This window comes from Carassius carassius, chromosome 1 (genome assembly GCF_963082965.1).
Source record: "Carassius carassius chromosome 1, fCarCar2.1, whole genome shotgun sequence".
NCBI classification, from domain to species: Eukaryota; Metazoa; Chordata; class Actinopteri; order Cypriniformes; family Cyprinidae; genus Carassius; species Carassius carassius.
In genome coordinates this window covers 3903824-3928960 of record NC_081755.1, presented here as the reverse complement: position 1 = coordinate 3928960, position 25137 = coordinate 3903824, and positions in this window count along the sequence as shown.

Below are 25137 nucleotides of genomic sequence, written 5' to 3'. Positions count from 1 at the left end.
TTCTTGATTGTTTGTGGTTTTCACTTTTGGGAAGAGATAAAAAAATGTATTTTTACAGTTGATCACTAGGTGGGACCATTAACCCTTTAAATAGGCCTGTGCAAAAAAAGGTTTGGTTTCTGGCTTGTACATGGAGTTATATGGAGTATAACAGCAAATTATAGTGTTTGTGTGTGTGTGTGAGATTCTTGATTGTTGGTGGTTTTCCCTGTTGGGAAGAGGTAACATTTGTTTTTTGTTTTTTTTACAGTTGATCACTAGGTGGGACCATTAGCCCTTTAGATAGGCCTGTGCAAAAAAAGGCATAGTTTCTTGCTTGTATGGAGTTATATGGAGTATAATAGCAAATTATAGTGTGTGTGTGTGTGTGTGTGTGTGTGTTTGATAGAGAGAGAGAAAGAGAGGGTGTGAGAGAGACCTTTGTGCACTTACTTTGATGTACAGTATTTGAAAAAATCAAAATATGCACCTCATGCTCTCAGAACTACATGGAGTAAACAATAATAAAAGAAGTGTGTTTATGCACCTGCTGCCTTTTGATGGTGAAAAGTACAGATGGCCTATATGTGAAATGCTCCTCTTTTCTTGATGGTAAAGCCAGTTTAAAACCTTAAAATCCTGTAAAAAAAATCTACTTCGCATCACATTTATGAACATAATGTATTATGAACCAAAATGCAATACCAACTTCAAATAAGCTGCAGCTCGCTGGAGGGGTCACGCTACATAATCATTTCTAAAACTTTGGTACAAGTCAAGCCCTTTCTCGTGTTGCTTGCTGCTCTTCTCATCATTAAGTATCCAGCACGATGGCATGTGTTTAAATCCACGTACTTTGTTTTTGTTTATTCTATTCGCTTGTTAAGTCTGACGTCACGTAGCAGCGCTTCCGTGTCCAAACGCTCTATCAGTTACCACAAGAAAACAACATAAGGTGCTAATATAAACTCACAATGTGATAGAATACTAGCGAAAAAGTTATTATATTAACCTTTAACTCCATACCGAAGTACCAGATAGCCAGACAATGAAAATATAAATATAAAAAAAAATATATAAAAATTATTTGTGTTTGGGACGCTGTGAGCACGGAGACTGTAGTGTATATCGTAAGTTTGAAAGTGTTTAACTTAAATTATCAATATGAATAAACAGTGCTCATAAATGGCTGCTGAGGTCATATTCTCAAGTGAAGCGAGTTGAGCCCTGGACCCGGAAACAGCGCTTCTTACGTCATCACTTAACAACCGAATACTTTTACCACCATTAAAAGGCAGCAGGTGCATAAATACACGTTTGTTTACTCCATGTAGTTCTAAGAGCTGAGGTGTACATTGTGATTTTCTGAAATACATTAAGGTAAGTGCGCAAAGGTCTCTCTCACACACACTCTTCTCTCTCTTTCTCACACACATTCAATATAATATGCCATTATACTCCATGTAGCTTCATATACAAGTCAGAAACTAAGCTTTTTTTGCACAGGCCTATCTAAATGGTTAATGGTCCCACCTAGTGATCAACTGTAAAAATAACACATGTTACCTCTTCCCAACAGGGAAAACCACCAACAATCAAGAATCTCACACACACACAAACACTATAATTTGCTGTTTTACTCCATATAACTCCATATACAAGCCAGAAACTAAGCCTTTTTTTGCACAGGCCTATCTAAAGGGTTAATGGTCCCACCTAGTGATCAACTGTAAAATTAACAAATTTTACCTCTTCCCAAAAGGGAAAACCACAAACAATCAAGAATGCATGATTACATGGTGTCATGGCTTTGCAATCAAAAAATTTCATTATAATGGAAGTCAATGGGGCAAAAACAGCCACCAACAACAAATTAGGGAGAAAAAAATTAAATCTAATGTTGCACAAAAACTAAAAATGCATCTAAGCCAATGTTGCTACTAATCTTTGACATGCCCAAGACTGTTATAAAAAGTAAAAAAAAAAATCCAGCCACAATTACTTTTATATTGAAAATAAGTCATTTTGTGTGTCCCCCCCCCCCCCCCCAAATCAGTGACATCATTTATGAACTTGGCAATTAAAGAGTTAAAATCTTGGATTTTTTTTAAAAAACATTTGGTAGTTTTGATCAGGACTGAGGTTGATTAACAGATTTATGCAAAAAAAAGAAAGAAAAAAAAATATGAATCTGATACATTTTTACAGCAGTTTAATTGAGTGGATGTTTTCATCCCGAACAACTCGAAAGGGTAGTGAATTTGAACAATCCACAAGGGTTAAATACATTTTAAAACTTCAATGCACATGAATGATATGCTTAGTAATAAGTAGATATTTAAAATACATCAATAACTGATATCATAGAGTAACACTGATAAAAGCATAGTTAAGGCTTGCTTAACTTATCCCATTACTGAGTGTATTTCTGAGTGGAGTGAGCCCTTGTCTGTGTGTGTGTCTGTGCATGTATTTGTGAGGCTCTGTGTGTGGTGTTACATTGCCGTTATATTGACTGAGTAAATACTGCGTCCTATATTAAGCTAGTGAAGCAAATTGTCATAAAAGCTGTGAAAGTCCTTTGGGATGACTTTCTTCAGGTCTTGGAGGTGTTTGAATTTCAGCTCTTTGATCTTCAGGTGGTCTGAATAAAGGCTGCATCTGATAAAGTTCCTCTAAGGACACAGACATGGTTGCTGCAAAAAATAAAATGAATAGAGGTCAAATGATCGTTTCCCTAAATTATAATCCATGTTAACGTATGATAACAAGGCAAGAAGCCAGCTAGCTGCTTTAAGTGATGAATATGACGGCAAAGGCAGCTACTTGTTGAACATGACGGCATGCCTTGACATTGTAAGCTACAATCCTATTTTATCTGTAATGCACAGGGTTTAGTCCGCATTGCAGTGGATTGTCTTGCGCTAAGTTCCAATCCTCAGACGAGCACCAGAACTAGCGGGGATCAAGATTTCTTTTTTTAAGCCCCATGTAAATCATGTTAGCTATCTCACCAAACATGACGACAAAACCAAAAACTCTCAATCTTGAGGAGACGTATGCTCCCGTGAAGTGAAGAAGAGGTGGAGTTACGAGACTTCTCAGACAGTTGAAGTGTCAAATGGAGTTAAGAGATTTGCTCTCAAGCTATTTTAAAGACTTTAGATTGGTTAATAATTTGTACAATTAACAGACCCACGTGGGGACTGACCAATAGCATCGATTTGTGAAAAAATATGAAATTTACAAAATTTGGACATAGGAGGTTTCCGCCCGAAAGCGACGATATCAAGCTTTTAGTTGATGTCACTGTTATGACCTATTTATTGTCAGGGAATTGTAAAAAAAAAAAAACGAATATAAAATGGATTAAATTAAATAATTTAGATACCTTACAGCAGACATTTTGTAAAATGCATTTTTTCCTGAAAATTGCCACTGGTGTTACTGTCACTGGTGTTAACTTCCTTATGGATAACACCAGTGAAGAGCAGTATATCAGGGCTTATGTATGTCACTGGTGATTCATTGTGTCAGTGGTGTTACTGTGCTCTATTACTGTTACAGATTTTTCTTTCACATTAAATAAATACAACATAATATCCTAATTTCTTGTATTTTCTATATTTTTCTGTAACTGACTGTATTTGCTGAAAAAAATAGAGAAAAAATATTTAAAAAAATATTTTAATATTATTAAAGAAGGTAACACCAGTGACAAAAAGGTACACGTGGTCTTGAAATAATTGCACAAAAAAAAGAAAACTTAAAAAGAAAAATAATTAAGCTGTCATTTATATGTATTAATAGAGTCAAAAGGTAATCTAATAATGTTGTCTAAGTTTAAATGTTAGAAAAATAATAAAATATTTTTTTCCTCTAAAAAACTTTAATTTATTTTTAGTTTTTTTTTTTAATACATGCAGCAAACAAAAATAGGCCATTAATCAGTTTTTTACTGTGATTTATTCTAGGCTATGTTGTTAACTATTTACACATTTCGTTTTTGTGTTTATCCCAGTGTTTTTTTCATTGCATCTGAAAATTACTTTAAGAAACCAAAAAGCCACCTCCCCCTAAAAATTGTGCATGCCCATTCATTTTGTGCGCTCTGGTGCAGAACCTGCCTTCTGCGTTGCTCATCTGTGGAAAATGTAAAGTTTTTTTGATATAAAGGTTGCTGTCCTATTTTAAACAGGAATAGATCATTTTAAAAACAAATTATATTGTTAATTTCATGCTAACATGCAATCAAGGTCTTCGGTTACTAAACAAGCTACAAGTTAATTTAGGCTATTTAAAGGAGCCGTCTGTAGGATTGTGGCCAAAACTGGTACTGCAATCACTATAAAAATACTGTAGAGCTGTGTATCCCCTCCCCCTACCCCCTGACTCGAGGTTGCCAGATAAGCTGCAGGATTCAGCAGAAACGTAGGCTGCTTCAATGAGCTTCCAATGGCAAGTGACGAACAGACATACACAGTTTTTTTTCTGTTAATTATGTTTATGCTTCATGAGAGACGCAATGGATTGTTTTTGTTTTTTAAGAGCTCATTTCTCTTTTTAACATATAAATACAATTACAATAAAAAAAAAAAAAAAATCTGAGGAAAAAAAAGGATAATAGTAAAACAAAACAAAAAATATATAAACAACAAAATACAAATTCCTTATTTTTCAATAAGAAAAAAAATCGATTTACAAGTACTAAAGTTTTTGTCATAAGTAGGCTAACAAATAACCAAAACATTTGCCACAGCAATTATAACGCTTATATCACCAATGGCTATCACAGGGTTGTTTTCAGTTCCATCAGAAAATATTGTTAGAGTAACTAAATTACATTAGCAATGGTCATACAGGTCAACTTGCAGCATGTGTAACTTAGTCCACGATATACGTGAAGAACAAATGAAGAATCATTTTTACTGAGGTAACATTAGGCTACTGTCTCAATTACGTTTCAAATTGCCATAATGGGCGTGCTAATGTTGTTTTCCTCAGCGTCTCAGCATAATGACAGAGAAACGGGCTCCTATAATGCATTGCTAATGTTAGCATATGTCCATGTGAGCTAACGTTATGTTAATTTGCACAAACATGCATAACTTTGTTCGACTGTCATGAATATAGGAAATGTCCATTGACATCAAGTACAAGTTAGCCAAGCATAGATGAATCTTACCCGTCCAGGAGAAAATTAGCAACTTTGGCGTCTGTGTTCAAATTCTTCTCCGTTTTCAGCCATCTCCATCTTTTAAAAGCATCTCCAATACAAATTCTGGTTTTATTTCGGACTTTGTCACAACGAATTTCTGAATTATAACGAGGTCTTTTTGATTTAGTAACATTAGACATTTTTATCCGACTGGAGTTAGGGTAGGTTACAGCAAAGCTGGCAACACGGATCCCGAAACACTACTGACTTCGTGATTGGTGATAGGTGGAGGGAGGCGCGTCAGGCCAAAACACAAAATGACAACATCAACATCAGTTGAGGGCTGCAAGTCCACTATTTAAATGACAATATCCTGGCCGGACTACTGTTGTCAGTGATATAAGTATTTGAATTGAACATGATTTCTTAATGTCTAGTGACACATCAGGGCCATTTTATGATTATTTGAAATAGATTTCTTACATACAGCTCCTTTAACATGACATTTTCACCTGTTTCAACTTATAAACTTGATTTTAAACTTAGTTTAATAGTACTGGGATTCAAGTTGAATCTAGTATAAAAAAGGTCATTCAAGCATTTTTAAACAATGGCACTTAAAGTTTTTAACTAATATATTATTTAAACTATTATAGTCCGTGAAGAAATAAAATTTCAATTAAAGAACACTTAGAGAGTGTAGGTTACTTCTGGTGTTTGGATTTGTACTTCAATATAATGAGGTCCAAGTTCAAGAAAAGCATACACTAGTTTTTTTCTTCTTTTTTTCAAAGAGTTTTTTCTCTCTGTATTTAACAGCATTAACTTAAAATGAAATACATTTTCCTTCAGGTAGACTGAATGTTTTCCTGCCTTGCTATATGTTGGGCTCATGATCAATACGTTGTATTTGCCTCAAAATGATTTTGTAAAATCAAACTGCGGATGGTGAAGCTGGGTCTGTTAGCTCTCTGTCGCTTGCTGTGAAGCGGGAGCAGCTGACCGAGGATTACGCTTGGTCTTAAAGCATTCCTCTAACACCATATGCAGGCAGCATATTTCAACCACACTGGCCCTCACGGCCAACAAAGAGACCGGCCCTCCAGGAATCCTCCTGGTGCTCCTGTTTAGCCAATCCATGCCTGATATGTATATTTTTATATACATGATCAGCATTTAACACACATTAATTATCTGCTTGATGACATGGTTATTTTTATTATTGCAAAGTGAGAGGAATGAGGAGTGTCTCTGGAAAAGGGAAGTTTAGTTTGCCAAGTTATCAGTGATTTTAGGAACACAGGTTCAAATCCCGGGTTTGGTGTTTTTTGTTTATATATATATATATATATATATATATATATATATATATATATATATATATATATATAGTATTTATATAATAAAATAATATGTAGGAGCTAAAATAAGGTTTATTTTTGTTTGTTAAATAATTAACTATTGCACCCAATGTTATGTGAGTTGGCACCAACTAGGGGTTGAAGCAGGAGATGGAAATAAAGGACCTGTGACTTCACCTGAGGGCATGGCCAGAACCGGAAGTAGCAGTCTTTGACCTCATGGCCTGACTCCATAGGAAACAGATTGATTCAATCAATCTTATATCTTTTCAATCCTTTATTTATATGAGAGTTTGATTTTTTGATTTTGTATAAACATACTTTTTTTGTAATAAATATTATTTCAGTTTGGAAATCTATCCTGTGGACAATGGAATAATTTTGGAAAGTGAGCGTTAAAGGTGCCATGTGCAAAAATTGAGCTAAAAATATTTAAAAAAATTACCTACACGCATCAAAAGTATGAGAAGAAATAAGGGTGATGATGTCATTAAAAAAATGTAAAGTTATAGTGCTGCAGAGATATCAACCTTAATTAGCAGTAGCATTACTAGCCCCGGCCCGACAGGTGTCGTAATACCAGTTTCGGCCATGGGAGGTGGTATGCGGGCAACATAACCACCAGCCAACCTGCAATACACTAATAACTCGCACGGCTTGTGGGCGTAATCTAACCTGATGTCAATCAAGCGGAAGGATGGTTGAAGCCCTTGGCAAGAGACCACCACCCGGTACAGGGAAACAACTGCGCTCAGAATCACAAATCAAATCCGATAAGAAAAGGAGCCGAACCAGAGTAAACATCGGCACTGCTTTCAATCGCTGGAGACAACTGATGGACCTGAAAGAAATGAGGTTCGACACCGAACTTGCAACATTTCTTTTGGATTGGTAAGTTAGATGCTGTTAGTATTTCGCTAGAAGTTTGTTTTATATGTTTGTGTATTTTTTTTCGGGAAGTTATAACATAGACATGTATCGAAGACTGTTCTATAAACGTGCCAATGTTAGCGATGGCTAACCGTAGCTGCGTTTGATAATTAGCTAGCTATAACTTACCCATATTTTTATATCATAAGCAACCTGCTCTGTTTAGTTTGTTGGTCTCCGTGTCCTCTTTGCTTTCGTGGTTTTTCTGTACGTGAGAAAATTGATGTGTGGCATGAAAGCGTGTGAAAAGAGTCAATTGCGTGTGTCTCACGGTGAATGCTTGTGAGAGTTGGCAGCTCTGGTTACGTTGGTTGGCGCTAGCTTGGTCAACATCAGCTGTCTGATGTTGACCAATGATGTTGACAGAATGCTGTCTGTCAAATTAATTTAATTCCAATAATGTGTATATACAACTCATTGTAATATGAACAAAACGAATATGAACATATTCACTGGTAAAGGTGAGGGGGAGTAGCTTGAAGATGTCATGTTTCAAAATCACTTGACATCACCCAACGTTCCTCTGGAGGCAAAACGTCCTCTTATAGCAGCGGTTCTCAATTCCAGTCCTCGCGCCCCACTGCTCTGCATATTTTGCACGTTTCTCTTTGTTAACACACCTGATTCAGATAATCAGCTCGTTAGAAATGAACGTGCATGAACTGTTTTTCAAATGTGCATTGCTCCCTACTCTCTGAGCAGGGAAAATCTGTTGAAGTTTACCTCACATCGAAACATACATTCACTGATTTGTGCTGTGCAGCGTCTTTAAACATGGACAACTGTGACATCATATACCTCTGTAAATCAATACAATTTAAATTCACGTCTTGCACACTTCAATGCACTTTGATTGGAACATATAGCTACGTTCACTTCGAACTGAAATCATGGCTGAATATCCTGTGATGTCCACTTCGCAGGGCACTTATGTTCGAATAGAACAAATGTCTGAAGCTCTAAGAGAAACGTTCAAAATGTGCAGAGCAGTGGGGCGCGAGGTCTGCAATTGAGAACCGCTGTCTTATAGGCTTCGGCTATGCTCTAGTGTTGTTGTGAAGGTAGGGGTGGAGCATAGAGACTATGCTGTTTCTCGTTTGTTACTCTAGAGTAGACCAATTCACTTTATTGAGGCATTCTGGCCCCATCTGGTATGGAATGTGGAGTATGACTTGATTTTTTTGCCAGATATGACAGATGGCACCTTTAAGCCTTTTTTTTGTTCAGCCACCAAAGTGGAATTTTTATCTGCTACAAAAGTCAAAGACTACTTCCTACAAGCTGAAGATATCTCAAAAAATGTGCTTGTAACTGAAGAAGTGAAGTGCATGGATATCAATGAACACATGGACTGACTGTTTGTTTGGACCGCATGGTATGTACGGCTTTATGCATTTCTTGAATCAAGTCCTTGAAATGATAGAAGAGGAAACAGAACAGAAATTCATATGTAATGGAAATCTGCTTATGGAGTGATTTGATTTTAAAACTGTGCAAATAGTTGGAAGTCTACTATAGGAAAAGTGGATCATTGGATGATTTTATATCAGTCTGCTGGGCCGGGCAACATAGCAAATCCATGCATATTGATTCCATGTGCTGAACTAGCAAACAAGTGGCAAGTATGGAAGACACCGCTAATGAGTTTGATGAAGAGAAAGTCAAGGGTGACTTATCAAGCACTATTATGGATGTAGAGATTAGTGGTCATGCGCCTAAGCTACGAAATGCTAGAAAAGGAAAGCTTGCCCACTTAGCGAAAAGAAAAAATATAATGCTTGAACTTATGGAAGATGCTTCGTGTGCAAGAAGTGAAAGAAAATTGGAATAAATTTGTGTGTCTATTGGATGATTTTAAATCTCTACATGAAACCTATCAGGAGTTGTTGTCAGAAGAGGAAGCAAGGCAAGATGAAGTAGAATGGTTTAAACCTAAAATGGCAGACATTAACACTTTTCTCTCTTCTGTTTCTGAATGGCTGTCTGGAGTATCTAAGGCTGTGGAACCTCAGGAGATTGAAGTTGCCCCTAGAGACCGCATATCTCAAATTTCCAGTCGTGAATCCAGATCAAGAGCATTTTCAGTTGCAGGTGGAAGCAGAGAGAGCTGCAGATTTAGCAAAGGTGGCTGTACTCATAGAAAAACATGACTTGGAGGATAGAGAAGAAGCACTTAACAAAGAGAGTCAAGCATTAAAGAAAAAACGTGAAGTTCTGGAGCTGAAAGCACAGCTAGATGCCTCATCAGCCAAACTCGCAGTTTTGAAGTCCGCTGGTAAATATCACGGAGCCTCAGCAGCAACAGGCTTAACATTTAATCCTCACGACGTGAACGTGCCAAGGGAATCCTATCTTGCTGAGATGTCATCAAAGAGTTATGCTTCAGAGTGTGAATTCCTTTCTTTGGATAAGGTCGTTAAAGCCATTTCTGTTGTGCAAACCCCAAGTGTTCGTCCCAAGGATATTCAACCCAGTCCTATCCCACAGCGTTCAAATGGCCACAATGCAGTCAGGAAGAAAGCCAAGGAGGTTCAACCACCTGGTCCAGGTAATCTCCATGCACAGTCAAACCTAGCCACAGCCAGTGCATCTGACCAGTCTTCAGATCAGTCTTCAGAGTCTGTTGCGTGTTCTGGTGTACATCTGAGCAGCTTGGTAAACATCCTTCAACGCCAAAATGACATAACATCCCTTCTAGTGAAGCAGCATCAGCTTTCAAGTCTTCCTCAGAGAGATATCCCAATCTTCGATGGTGATATTATGAAGTACAGACCATTCATAAGAGCTTTTGAATATGGCATTGAGCTAAAAACGGATAGCAGTGCTGACGACTGTACTTTCTTGATCAATATACCAGTGGCTTTCCCAGAGATCTGGTAAGGAGTAGTCTTCATATGACCCCAGATAAAGGTTATGAAAGAGCAAGAGATTTGCTATAGAAAAACTTCGGAGATTAATTCAGCATGTGTTCTGCTTATATGAAGAAAGCATTAGAATGGCCTACGATTAGACCTGAGGATTGCAAATCACTGCAATATTTTTGAGGAGCTGTTGTAATGCAATGGAGGACGTGAGTTATTCACATGAAATTAACTTGTCATCCAACATGAAAGTCTTGGTCTTGAAACTTCCTTACAAGCTAAGGGAAAGATGGCGATCAAAAGTGTTGGAATTTCAAGAAAACCAGAACAGTAGGCCTCAATTTAAAGATCTTGTCCTATTTGTTGAAAAGCAAGTGAGAGTGGCTTCAGACCCAATATTCGGGGATATTCAAGATGAACCCCTAATCAAAACTAAAGACAAGTTTCCCACTAAAGTCAAGCCGAAGTCTGGTGGAAGTACCTTTGCAGCTAGTGTTTCTGCTCCTGCTTTCCATTCTACTCAGTAATCCTCTGACAACCATTTGCAAGTCTTATGTCATTTGTGTAGCAGCAGCAATCACACGTTGGATCAGTGCAAGCTGTTCGAGAAAAAGAAGCACAGGGAAAAGATAGAATTCATCAAAGAAAAAGGAATCTGTTTTGGGTGCCTACATCAAGGTCACATCAGCAAATACTGTAGGAAGAGGCTCACCTGTACATCATGTTCTAAACAGCACCCAAGCGTCCTTCACATTGAGCAAACAGAGCAAAAGGAAAAGCATGATAAGAAAATTGACACAAAAGAAACTGTTAACTCCTCTGCTTATACGCAGCCAGCCAGTGGGCATATTGGGGCCGGTATACAGGATAATGTCCTTTCCGTGGTTCCAGTAAGAGTCAAAGCTGCTAAAGGTGACAAAATCATCTCAGTCTATGCTTTCATTTACCCTGGAAGTTCCGCTACCTTTTGTACCGAACGTCTGATGTCTCAGTTGAACGTCAAAGGTAAAAGAACTAATATCCTGTTGAAGACAATGAGTCACGAGAAGTCCATGCCAAACTAATGTAATCACAGGATTAGAGATCTCTGGATTGGATAAAACCAATTTTATACAATTGCCTGATGTATTCACACAAAAGGAAATGCCAGTCAACATGGAAAACATACCCACCAAAAAAGATCTTGCTAGATGGCCATACCTGCAAAAGGTTGATATCCCTGAGATTAATGGCAACATTGAGCTACTTATAGGAACCAATGCCTCAAAGATCATAGAGCCATGGGAGATTGTAAACAGTCAAGGTGGGGGCCCTTATGCAGTCAAGACTTTAGTTGATTAGGTAGTCAATGGACCCTTAAGAGGAGGGAAATCCAGCATAAGTTGTGACTCTCCATCTGCTGACATAAACAGAATATATGTAGCAAATTTGGAAAAGCTTCTGATTAGTCAGTACAATCATGACTTCAATGAAAAGGCCTCAGATGAAAAACGTGAAATGTCATTTGATGACAAAAGTTTCCTTAAAATTGCAAATGAGGCAATCTCACTATTGGATTGACACTACACACTCAACTTACCATTTAGGAAAAATGATGTGTGAATGCCCAACAACTGTCACATGGCCATGCACCATCTTCTGAGTCTGAAAAGGAAATTTAAGAGAAGTGATTCATTCCATAAAGAGTACACATCCTTTCTCAGTGACATGATAGATAAAGGATATGCTGAGGTGGTCCCACAGGAAGAGGTGGATCAAGTGGAGGGAAGAACCTGGTATATTCCACATCACGCAGTCTACCACCCTAAAAAGAATACACTTAGAGTTGTGTTTGACTGTGGTGCAACATATCAAGGTGTGTCCCTGAACACGGAACTGTTGCAAGGGCCTGATCTTACCAATTCAATGGTTGGAGTCCTGCTTAGATTTTGTCAAGAACCCATTGCAATGATGGCGGACATAAAGTCTATGTTCCACCAGGTAAGAGTCTCAAAATCAGATGTGAACTGTCTACGCTTCCTGTGGTGGTCAGAAGGGGACATTGAGCAAAGTCCTATAGATCATCGCATGTTGGTGCACCTTTTTGGAGCGGTCTCTTCTCCAAGCTGTGCTAGCTTTGCCTTGCGGAGAACAGCAGAAGACAACAACTGTTTTAGACCTCTAGTAACCAACACAGTAATAGATAATTTTTATGTTGATGATTGCCTAGTGTCTCTGCCCACGGCACAGGAAGCAGTGCAAATGAGATCAGACTTGGTGGATTTGTGCAGCTTGGGAGGTTTTCAACTCACCAAATGGGTGAGTAATAGTAGAACCATCTTGTCTGCCATTGAGGAGGAGCAAAGAGGGAAGAACATTAGGTCCTTAGATTTAGATAAGGACAAACTACCAGTTGACCATGCCTTGGGACTTCAATGGAACGTGGAAGATGACACCTTTAGATTTACCATCATACTCAATGAAAAACCCCATACCCGTAGAGGTATTCTCTCCATGGTGAGCTCTGTTTTTGATCCTCTTGGACTTTTGGGACCCCTCACTCTTCCAGCCAAACAATTTTTACAGCAATTGTGCAAAGAAGGCTATGGATGGGATAAGCCGATATCCACGTCTCAATTAAGACAATGGCTATGTTGGATTCATGACCTCCCCAAGTTGGCGGCCTTCAGTGTGCCACGCTGTAAGAAACCCAATGGATTTGTTAAGCCACAGTCCTTTCAGTTGCATCATTTTTCTGATGCCAGCGAACTTGGATATGGAACTGTAAGCTACATCAGAATGACCAATGAGCAAGGTAACATCCATGTATCTTTCATGATTGGAAAGGCAAGAGTTTCCCCTTTAAAGCAGTTGACGATACCACGATTTGAGTTGGCAGCTGCTGTGTTGTCTGTCAAAGTAGACAAGATGCTCCAGTCAGAACTGCAGCTGCCATTGAAAAATTCACTGTTCTGGACAGCCAATGACAGTGCAAGATTTCACACTTATGTTGTCAACAGAGTATCATTCGTTAGAGAAAATACCTGCACCCAACAATGGAGGTATGTGTCCAGTAAGGACAATCCGGCAGATGATGCATCCAGGGGGCTGAGTGTACCAATGTTTCTGGAAAGTAAAAGATGGATATGTGCCCCTAAATTCCTCTGGCAACCAGATCACAGTTGGCCAACTAAAGGGTATAAACAAGTGTCCCTTAGACAAGATGACCCAGAGGTCAAAGGTTTTACCACTGTGTGTAACACCGTCACTAAAAATGAACAGAATCCTACCCAAAAGCTTCTTTCATACTTCTCAGATTGGACCAGATTGCTTAAAGCTGTTGCTTGGTACCAAAAGCTTGGAGACAGCCTGTTAGCACTCGCTGCTAAAAGGAAGGAACTTTCCACCAATGTCTGCACTCGTTCTAGACATCAAAAACTGGCTTCCCAGCTGCATACCTTCAGATCAACACTTAGTGGTCAGTTCTTGTCTATGAAAGACCTTGGGAGAGAAGAAAAAGAAACTGTATTCTACACTCAAAGACAAGCTTTCCCAAATGATTTTGAAAGGCTAAAAATGACTCCACACAATGTTCAAAAAAAGAGTACCCTCTACAAACTAGATCCAATGATAAAAGGTGGATTATTGAGAGTTGGAGGACGACTGTCAAGGGCGACGATGTCAGAAAGCATGAAGCATCCCATCATTCTTCCGAAACACTCCCACACCTCCAATTTGTTACTACGCCACATTCACGAAAGGTATGGGCACTGTGGAAGAAATTATATTCTTGCCCAGTTGCGTAAGAAGTATTGGATCATCAATGGCAACACAGCAGCAAGAAAAATAATTTCTAAGTGTGTGACATGCAGACGCTTGAAAGGCAAAACTGAGAAACAAAAGATGGCTAATTTGCCAAAAGAAAGAACTCTACCAGATCTTCCACCGTTCACAAACGGTGGCGTGTGGGAGAGACTAATCAGGTCTGCAAGATGGGTCTTAAATTCCCTTTTACACCAACAAGTTGTAGACGATGAAGGTCTCCAGACATTGTTTTGTGAAGTTGAGGCAATTCTTAACAACCGCCCAATCACCACTGCATCCTCTGACCCTTTCGACCTGGAGGCTCTTACACCTAACCACATTCTCTTGCATAACTCACAGCCTGTTCTACCTCCAGTTGAGTTTTCCAAATCTGACTCATACACCAGGGGCCAGTGGAAACAAGTGCAATACTTGGCAGATTTGTTCTGGAGGAGATGAACACAGGAGTATTTAACACTAATGCAAGAGAGACATTAGTGGTGTAAAGCAAGAACTAATCTCAAAGTTGGAGATATTGTGGTGGTGGTTGACCCTACCTCTCCAAGATCCTCATGGCCGCTTACAAGAATACTAGAAACAAAACCTGACTCAAAAGGGATGGTCCGGTCAGTCAAACTGCAGATAAAGACCAGCATTATGGAGCGGCCCATCACAAAGCTGTGCTTGTTGTTGGAAGAAGATGATGAATAGAGATCAGATGAATGGAAAGTATATATTCTTTTCTTTTTGTAATTAGATTACTTAGATTATTAATAGCTCCTTGTATAAATGTATATAAATGTTCAATGTTAAGTTTGAAACATTTAGGGGCCGGATATGTAGGAGCTAAAATAAGGTTTATTTTTGTTTGTTAAATAATTAACTATTGCACCCAATGTTATGTGAGTTGGTACCACCTAGGGGTTGAAGCAGGAGATGGAAATAAAGGACCTGTGACTTCACCTGAGGGCGTGGTCAGAACCGGAAGTAACAGTCTTTGACCTCACGGCCTGACTCCATAGGAAACAGATTGATTCAATCCACCTTATATCTTTTCAATCCTTTATTTATATGAGAGTTTGATTTTTTTGATTTTGTATAAACATACTTTTTTGTAATAAATATAATTTCAGTTTGGAAATCTATCCTGTGGACAATGGAATAATTTTGGAAAGTGAGCGTCAAGCCTTTTTTTTGTTCAGCCACCAAAGTGGAATTTTTATCTGCTACATAATATATAAAATGCTTAATACAAATGTGTGGTCATTCACAAATTCATACAAATTGCGCAACTCGTAAAAATGAGTATGATTTAGCAAAAACCTAAAAAGTATGAATTTGTATGAATGAGGTCGTAAAAATTAATACGAATTGGCCAACTCATGAAATATGAATGAATTTCTGTGAGATCAGGCTAAGGACAAATGCCTCGTTTGGTTTGGCTTTTGCAATTTTTGCAACTGCATAGGCCTACAGAATATTACATACAATATAATATGGTTTAGTTTTTTTCTCAGGAGATGCACATATGCTTAATCAGGGAGTATTTGCTTTCATTTTGAATGTATTCATTGAAAAGTAGACATTTCAAGCTTTCTGTAGATATATTTCTAATGTATGTAAGGCACCCCAATCTTAAGTTATTTCATTATCAGAAAAAAAAAATGATTGCAATGGCTTCCCTGTCATGCATGCACATTAATAATTTTCCACACAAACACTTGAATATGAATAGTAATAGAGCACATTTCTTTTAGGTTACAGGATGGAGTCCACATTAAAAATAAATCTTCAAAAGTCTACAACCGAGACAGATACAGTTATAACATTGTAAATTAAAGGCTATTTGGTGTTCCTAAATGATCTAACAGTCAAGTCTGCGCTTTAAACAAAATACATTGCGTCAAAGCAACTGAACAACATTCATTAGGAAGACAGTGTGTCAATAATGCAAAATGACAGTTAAAGGGAGTTCATCATTGAATTCAGTGATGCCATCTCTGTTCAGTTTAAATAGTGTCTGTGCATTTATTTGCAGTCAAGTCAACGATATCGCTGTAAATGAAGTGACCCCAACTAAGCAAGCTAGAGGCAACGGCGGCAAGGAACCGAAACTCCATCGGTGACAGAATGGAGAAAAAACCTTGGGAGACGAAACCAGTAGTTCAATTCCAGGCTGCAGCAAAGTAAGATTGTGCAGAAGAATCATCTGTTTCCTGTGGTCTTGTCCTGGTGGACATCTGAGACAAGGTCTTTACAGGGGATCTGTATCTGGGGCTCTAGTTGTCCTGGTCTCCGCTGTCTTTCGGGGATGTAGAGGTCCTTTCTAGGTGCCGATCCACCATCTGGTCTGGATACATACTGGATCCGAGTGACTGCAGTGACCCTCTGATCTGGATACAGACTGGATCTGGTGGCTACGGTGACCTCGGAATGAGAGAGAAACAGACTAATATTAGTGTAGATGCCATTCTTCTAATGATGTAGCAAGTACATCGGGTGTTATGGGAAGTGTCCCCAGTTCAGGTTTACCTCATTAATGCAGCCTAAAAATCCTTTATCGGATTTGGGTATTAAAAGCATATTAGTACGTTATGTGTAAGCCAGGTTAAAGAGATGGGTCTTTAATCTAGATTTAAACTGCAAGAGTGTGTCTGCCTCCGGAACAATGTTAGGCGCCAAATAGGAAAAGGATCTGCCGCCTGCAGTTGATTTTGATATTCTAGTTATTATCAAATTGAATTGAGTTTTGAGAGCGTAGCGGACGTGTAGGATTATAAAGTAAAAGGAGCTCATTCAAATACTGAGGTTCTAGACCATTCAGGGCTTTATAAGTAATAAGCAATATTTTAAAATCTATACTATGTTTGATAGGGAGCCAGTGCAGTGTTGACAGGACCGGGCTAATATGGTCATACTTCCTGGTTCTAGTAAGAACTCTTGCTGCTGCATTTTGGACTAGCTGTAGTTTGTTTACTAAGCGTGCAGAACAACCACCCAATAAAGCATTACAATAATCTAACCTTGAGGTCATAAATGCATGGTTAAACATTTCTGCATTCGACATTGAGAGCATAGGCCGTAATTTAGATAGATTTTTGAGACGGAAAAATGCAATTTTACAAATGCTAGAAACGTGGCTTTCTAAGGAAAGATTGCGGTCAAATAGCACACCTACGTTCCTAACTGATGGCGAAGAATTGACAGAGCAGCCATCAAGTCTTAGACAATGTTCTAGGTTATTACATGCAGAGTTTTTAGGTCCTATAATTAACACCTCTGTTTTTTCAGAATTTAGCAGGAAGAAATTACTCGTCATCCAGTTTTTTATATCGACTATGCATTCCATTCGTTTATCAAATTGGTGTGTTTCACCGGGCCGCGAAGAAATATAGAGCTGACTATCATCAGCATAACAGTGAAAGCTAACACCATGTTTCCTGATGATATCTCCCAAGGGTAACATATAAAGCGTGAAAAGTAGCGGCCCTAGTACTGAGCCTTGAGGTACTCCATACTGCACTTGTGTTCGATATGATACCTTTTCATTCAGTGCTACGAATTGATGGCGGTCATATAAGTATGATTTAAACCATGCTAATGCACTTCCATTAATGCCAACAAAGTGTTCAAGTCTATGCAAAAGAATGTTGTGGTCAATTGTGTCAAACGCAGCACTAAGATCCAATATAACTAACATAGAGATACAACCACGATCAGATGATAAGAGCAGGTCATTTGTAACTCTAAGGAGAGCAGTCTCACTACTATTATACGGTCTAAATCCTGACTGGAAATTCTCACATTTAACATTTTTCTCTAAGAAGGAATATAATTGTGAGGATACCACCTTTTCTAGTATCTTGGACAAAAAAGGGAGATTCAAGATTGGTCTATAATTAACTAGTTCTTTGGGGTCAAGTTGTGTTTTTTTTTTTGATGAGAGGCTTAATAACAGCCAATTTGAAGGTTTTGGGGACATATCCTAACGACAATGAGGAATTAATAATAGTCAGAAGAGGATCTATGACTTCTGGAAGCACCTCTTTTAGGAGCTTAGATGGTATAGGGTCTAACATACATGTTGTTGGTTTAGATGATTTAACAAGTTTATACAATTCTTCCTCTCCTATAGTAGAGAATGAGTAGAACTGTTCCTCAGGGGGTCTATAGTGCACTGTCTGATGCGATACTGTAGCTGACGGCTGAGTGATTACCATTTTATCTCTAATAGTATCGATTTTAGAAGTAAAGTAGTTCATAAAGTCATTACTGCTGTGATGTTGGGAAATGTCAACACTTGCTGAGGCTTTATTTTTCGTTAATTTAGCCACTGTATTAAATAAATACCTGGGGTTATGTTTGTTTTCTAAAAGAGAAGAAAAGTAATCGGATCTAGCAGTTTTTAATGCTTTTCTGTAGGATAGGTTACTTTCCCGCCAAGCAATACAAAATACCTCTATTTTGTTTTCCTCCAGGTGCGCTCCATTTTTCGGGCTGCTCTCTTTAGGGTGCGAGTATGCTCATTATACCATGGTGCCATACTGGTTTCCTTAACCTTCCTTAAGTGTAAAGGAGCAACTGTATTTAAAATGCTAGAAAAGACAGAGTCCATAGTTTCTGTTACATCATCAAGTTGTTCTGAGGTTTTGCATATGCTAACGGTGTTTCCGTACGGCAGACAGAGAATAGCCAGATACGTGCCGTGGAAATTATCCAAAATTCATATCTCTATTATAATTCGTTATTATTTTAAATAGAGGGTTTTACAAATATTTAACCAATGATTAAGTATTTATCCGTATTGCATCTGTTTTTTATTTGTTGAACCTCAATTAAATTGTTACTCTTAACTTGGTTTGGATGTTTTTTGTATTTTCTAGTTCGGGGAACAGACACAGTCTCTATAGTGTGATATCTCGGTGAAAGAGTCTCTATGTGCTGAGAATTAACTGACCTCTGTGACGTGAGGCAGCTAGCAGATGGTCAGTTTAGCAAGTCTGTCTGCTTCCTGACCTGGGCCCCAGTTAGTCAAGTATAAACTCTTCTTTGTTTCAGATCACTAAGGCTTCCAAAATCTTAGCTGGTATGGAACTTACTGCTGAGAGACACCCATCTTCATAACCAGGCAACAGGATAGACGTCACACTGCCATACTACATGATTATCACTGTTTGCTTTAAAGACATCACTAAAAGTCTTAATTGTCATGTATTTCTAAACTCATGGTTCTGGGGGGTTAATGTTAAAGGTCTTGTATGTTCAATTTTTCTGGGAGAAAGAACCAACCTAAGAACCCACCCACCGCCAAATATAAATTTTGTTCAATAAACTCAAGTAAACTTGCCAAAGTGGTTCCTGTCTGAACTGCATTTAAAGGCTGCTGCAAATTTTATTTATTATAATTTATTATATATTTTTAGTTTTACTTAAATTGTATGAAAGCAAGTAAAGAAGGCTCCCTTTAAAATCACTGAAGTTGTCAATAAATGAAGCTCTTTTTTACATTGTGTGCACTTATAATAGAAGAACTTGAGTTTTAAACGTGAGGACATTTTATTTATATAATCCATCTATTCTTTTCAGTTTCGGTGATTTAGCTAAAAAGTGGCCAGGTTTATTTATTAGTTTCTTGTTTTATATTGGCCTAAATAATGGGACAGAAATTATTCAGTGCCTCATGTTTTACTAAAATAATGACAACAATTTCTTAATCAGTGTACAGAGAGTTATCTTTTCCCCAAGTAGTTATCTGTCAAAATGATAAAGTATGTGCGTTTTATTCTGTTTTATTCGTTGTAAGAAACGAGCATAACTTCATAAGTAGGCTACTAAATTTTCATCTGTGAATATTAAATATTTTAACTACAGTGTTTTTCTTTCATTTTCCGCAGACTACTGCTGTCAAATGTAACACACCAGTGAGGCAAAGCTGATAGCTATTTGCGAAAAATGTGCTGTGATGCATTTGTTTGATAACTTGTGGTTAAAGTGCCACTCAGCAGTCAAAAGCTGCAAATGCACTTTACAGACGCGACGGCGCTTGTGGCGGTGGAAAGCACACTTTGGTTGCCCACCTACTGTGTGCTGCACACAAGTTCCCACTGACTCAAAAGCTTGCATACTAAGACCTGACCTGAGATATGATCGTAGCCACCGCTCACTTTCATATTAATAAATGCCAAATTTTGCATTTGTTTTATAAATGAGTGCCATTGTAAAAAAATGTGGAAAACCATTTGTGTGGACTACCATTTTCATGCATTCTGACCAATGGTACAAACACTGTCCTTACAAACAGTAATGATACAAATAACTTTCTTTAGGTGCAGTTCTCCACCCCAGTGAGCTTTTCAGTGGAGCTGACCACAGTGTTTTTGTGCAACTGAAACTGTTAGGAAATATTTTCCATAGAAGTGAGGCACACCTATTTTTGTGCTGCTTCACTTCTGCATCTGTTCAGCGTTTGACTGAAAAGAGGAAGATCTACATGATCTCCGAGCAATTTTTAGATAGTATTAATGTTTTCCCTGGCATGAACCTCTTGACAGGGGGGTGAAGAAGTCCACTTACTTGGCCATCCAGTTGTGTTTTAGGGCCCAGGCCCTGGAGTCTTCTCAACACTGCACATTTGCATGTATTAAACACGCTTCTGATTAACCTTCCATCCACACTGAGACTGTGTTGTTTTTCTAGCAGAAACTCAGCTTTTTGAGAACACTCTCCAAGGTAGGCAGATTTGACAGTTTTGTGGACCCGATGTATTCAAAAACTATCGAGGCATTCGAAAACTATGATGCATGACTGTGAAGTGGTCATGTGATCTGATGAAGGTGGGCCATGGTGTATCGACATTGTTGTGCCTGCCATGCTCTTTCACAGCACTTTAAACCCGAAAAGATTAAGAATTTTTTTTAAGTTATGTCTCCAATTTTAAGTTAATAGAACTATTACATTTTGAGTTCATTGTACCCATGCATGTTAATTTTAATTTGAAGTAATGCATAATTTAACTTGTACATTTGGATAGTAATTAACTTAAAACTTCTTAGGCCCGGTTTCACAAACAGGGTTTAGCTTCAGCCAGGACTAGTTACATTAAGATATTTTAGTCTTTTTTATGTTAAATCTGAATGTAAAAATTATATAAATATATCAACATGTATTTGCACTTACTAACAAACACATAACACATGATATCATTTTGGAAATTTATTTTAGAACAAGCAATGACCAACAGCAAACTTTATTTTATTTAAACCAACATGAGACAATTGCTGTAAACATTCCTCCTGTAAAATTATACATTTATTAAATCCTTTAAAACATGTTTTAAAGGATAATAAAACCCCAGGATTTTAGATCAAAACAATTTTTTTTGCCGTTTCAATCATTAACTATGTTTAAATACTTTAAGAGCGGAAAAAATCTTTGCCTTCGAAAAATCTTTGAAAAAAAATTCTAATTTCCTCGCTTCCTAAATCTGTCGTTCAGAATCAAGGAAATATTAGAGAACCATTTAATGTAAATTTTTCGAATGTATAGAAAAAAAACCCCAAACCCACTTACTCTAGCCCTCCTGTTTCTGAAGTAAATCCCCTGTCTGTAGCGCTTCCGACAATGGGGATCGTTTTATGGTATATTTGGGCTTCATACACCACCACTCAAACTCTAGAGGCAGCTGCAGCCACCTTTATCTTTCCAGAGGTGGCACCTGATACTGCAGAATCTTCTGAAGTAGTGGCGTTCGCTGCTGTGTTCCCAGAGGCGATGCACTTTTAGCCTGTTTTGTTATGAAATCTCCTTGCATCCTGATGGTACTACTGTAGAACCTCCAGAGGTGTCAGTAGTCCTCACTCACTAACTTTCTGCCTGTCCTGTTACGGCCAAGGAGGCCGCCTATGAGCTCTGACTGTTCTGTTCAAGCCAAGAGGGCCGTCTGTGAACTCTCTGTCTGTTTTGTTCCGGACAAAGAGGTCGTCTATGAACTCTCTTCCTGTCAAGGCTAAAGAGGCTGCTTATAAACTTTTCTCCTGCTCTGAACCAGCCCAGGAGGCCATCTTGGAACTCTTGTCTTGTTCTAAACTCATCATGAAGGCCAATTATAGACTTTTCTCCTATTCCAATCCAGCCAAGGAAGCTGTCTACGAACTCTCAGCCCTGTCTGTCACAACCAAGGATGCTGTCTGTGAATTTTCTGACTGTTCTGTTGCGGCTTTAAGAGCCATTCTGGAACTCTCAAACTAGCTTGTGGTGACCAAGGTCTTAAATGTACTTTCCCCCCTCCCAGTTAACCCTGTCATGGCCATGGGACAGACAGCGAACATTTTGTCTGTCCTGGTAGCCCTGTCATGAGCCCAGAGACTACTAATAAACCATCTGTATGTCTAGTTTCAGCTAATGCGCCTGATTGTGACATGTGAGCAAATCCAGTTTTAATCAATGCACTTTACTTTAACTGTCTGTCTGCCCATTCTTGAGTAATGTGTCCGAAGAACTTTTTGTCAGTCTTGTTTATCTTGGTTATGTAGAGTCTACCATTCCATTTTCAGTCAGTATATCCTATTTTGAACTGTCTGTCTGTGTCCAACCACTCTCAAGGAGACCAACACTGACATTTTAGCCCTCTCAGACATGCCCAAAGAGACCCGTTAATAAGCCCGTTATATGTCCATTTCCGGTCCTTGATGCCATAAATGAAATGTCTGTTTCTTGTGTCACAGTCTTCCCTAGGTCCCAATCTGCCATGGGCTCTTGGTGGTCTTCTGCTCTGCTTATCCTATCTGCTCTGCTGTGGTAGTCTTCTGCTCTGGTCTGGTGGTCTTCAGCTTCATCTGCTTAAGTCTTGTGGTTTTATACTCCATCTGCTACAGTCTGAAGATCTTCTGCTCCATATATTCCGGTCTGGTGGTCTTCTACTGTATCTGTAGACACCTGACTGACATTACTTCCTCAGGGGACCATCGCTCCTCTTGCTCCTCCTCCACAACTGGTTGAGCTGCCAAAGGAACGTGTTGGGCCCTCTACAAGGAGTGTACCAGCAGTTTCCTTCGGTGCTCCTCCCGATGATCGGATGTCGATTGCTGCAAAAGAGGGTTAGTCGGAGCTTTCTGGAGAGGAAGATTTGGCTGTGCCGCTGCTCTCTGGGACTGTAGCAATGCCTAAATTGGATCCGAAAATGACCGCTATGCTTTCCCAGGCCGCCGTGAGGGTAGAGTTTGAGTGAAGACCACCACTGTGTTCCAGTCTCTCAAAGTTGAACGTTTGGTTCCTTCGAGGTTCCCCGTGCTGGTTCTCATCGCCCCCGCCCCGGTGCCATTCTTCCCAGAGGTGCATGAAAGCCTTACCAGGTCATGGATGGCACCTTTTTTGCCAAAACAAAACTACCTTTCAACTCCTCCTCCCTCACTACTCTCAAAGGTGGTGCAGCTAGGAGGTCCTCCTGGTGGAGCGGTCGGTTGCGATGCAGTTGTGTCCTAATACCGCCTCCACCAGGCAGGGCAAACTGTGCCTCCCCTCTCGTCTGGTTTTTCCGACGGTGCTTATGTGGCCTGTGGAGGATCTGCCTCTGCCTTACACACTACAGTGTTACTGCAGGTTTTTCAGGCTAAAGCACTGAAGGACCTGAAACGAAAGGTGGTCATGACCCGGAAGTTCTGAAAGAGCTCCAAACCACAACTGACCTCGATCTCCGAGTGACGAAGGTCACTGCGAGTTCTCTGGGTCGAGTGATATTTTGACGTGATCGACCTGGGTTTGAAGTTTTTGGCAAACTTTTTTCTCCCTTTTCAAATTTCAAATCACATTAGAAAAGCATTTATTTTCGATGAACATGAAGTAAATAATCAAAAAGTTGAAAATAAAGTAAGGGTAGGTGTAAGGAGGGCTTTGTCCCATTAAGGTGGCATCCATTTAATAATTTGAATTAAAATTAAAATTTTACACTCAATAAGTTATTATTGCATACTGTTTTATAATGTATACTACAGTACTGAGGTGCAGATAATTGTCACTATTTACAACAAGTAGTATAAATAGCAGAAAATCTCCTATTTTAATATATATAAATAGAATCTATGGCTATTTGCACTTAGTGTAAATAGCCGTTGCCTTTTTTGATTATTGCCAGACTAATGCCGGCAATGCAATGTTGCCAGATATTGCTATTAAAATAAACAAAAGCCTATAAATAAATAAAATAAACGGAAAATATTTAAAATATTTTGGTAATTATATAAAATAAAGTTGTCACTGACCCTAAACTGCAACTTCCTACTTTATTAACTTTCTAAAGTGTCAAATTTAGTGGAACAATAAGTAAAAGAACACATATTTTAATATAAATATAACATATTTTATTCACAATAGAACATAGATAACGTAGCAAATGTTTAAACTGAGAAATTTTACACTTTTATCCACTTAATTAGCTCATTTAAAATTTAATGCCTGCTACAGGTCTCAAAAAAGTTGGCACGGGGGCAACAAATGGCTAAAAAAGCAAGCAGTTTTGAAAAGATTCAGCTGGGAGAACATCTAGTGATTAATTAAGTTAATTGATATCAGGTCTGTAACATGATTAGCTATAAAAGCTTTGTCTTAGAGAAGCAGAGTCTCTCAGAAGTAAAGATGGGCAGAGGCTCTTCAATCTGTGAAAGACTGCGTAAAAAAATTGTGGAAAACTTTAAAAACAATGTTCCTCAATGTCAAATTGCAAAGGCTTTGCAAATCTCATCATCTACAGTGCATAACATCATCAAAAGATTCAGAGAAACTGGAGAAATCTCTGTGCGTAAGGGACAAGGCCGGAGACCTTTATTGGATGCCCGTGGTCTTCGGGCTCTCAGACGACACTGCATCACTCATCGGCATGATTGTGTCAATGACATTACTAAATGGGCCCAGGAATACTTTCAGAAACCACTGTCGGTAAACACAATCCGCCGTGCCATCAGCAGATGCCAACTAAAGCTCTATCATGCAAAAAGGAAGCCATATGTGAACATGGTCCAGAAGCGCCGTCGTGTCCTGTGGGCCAAGGCTCATTTAAAATGGACTATTTCAA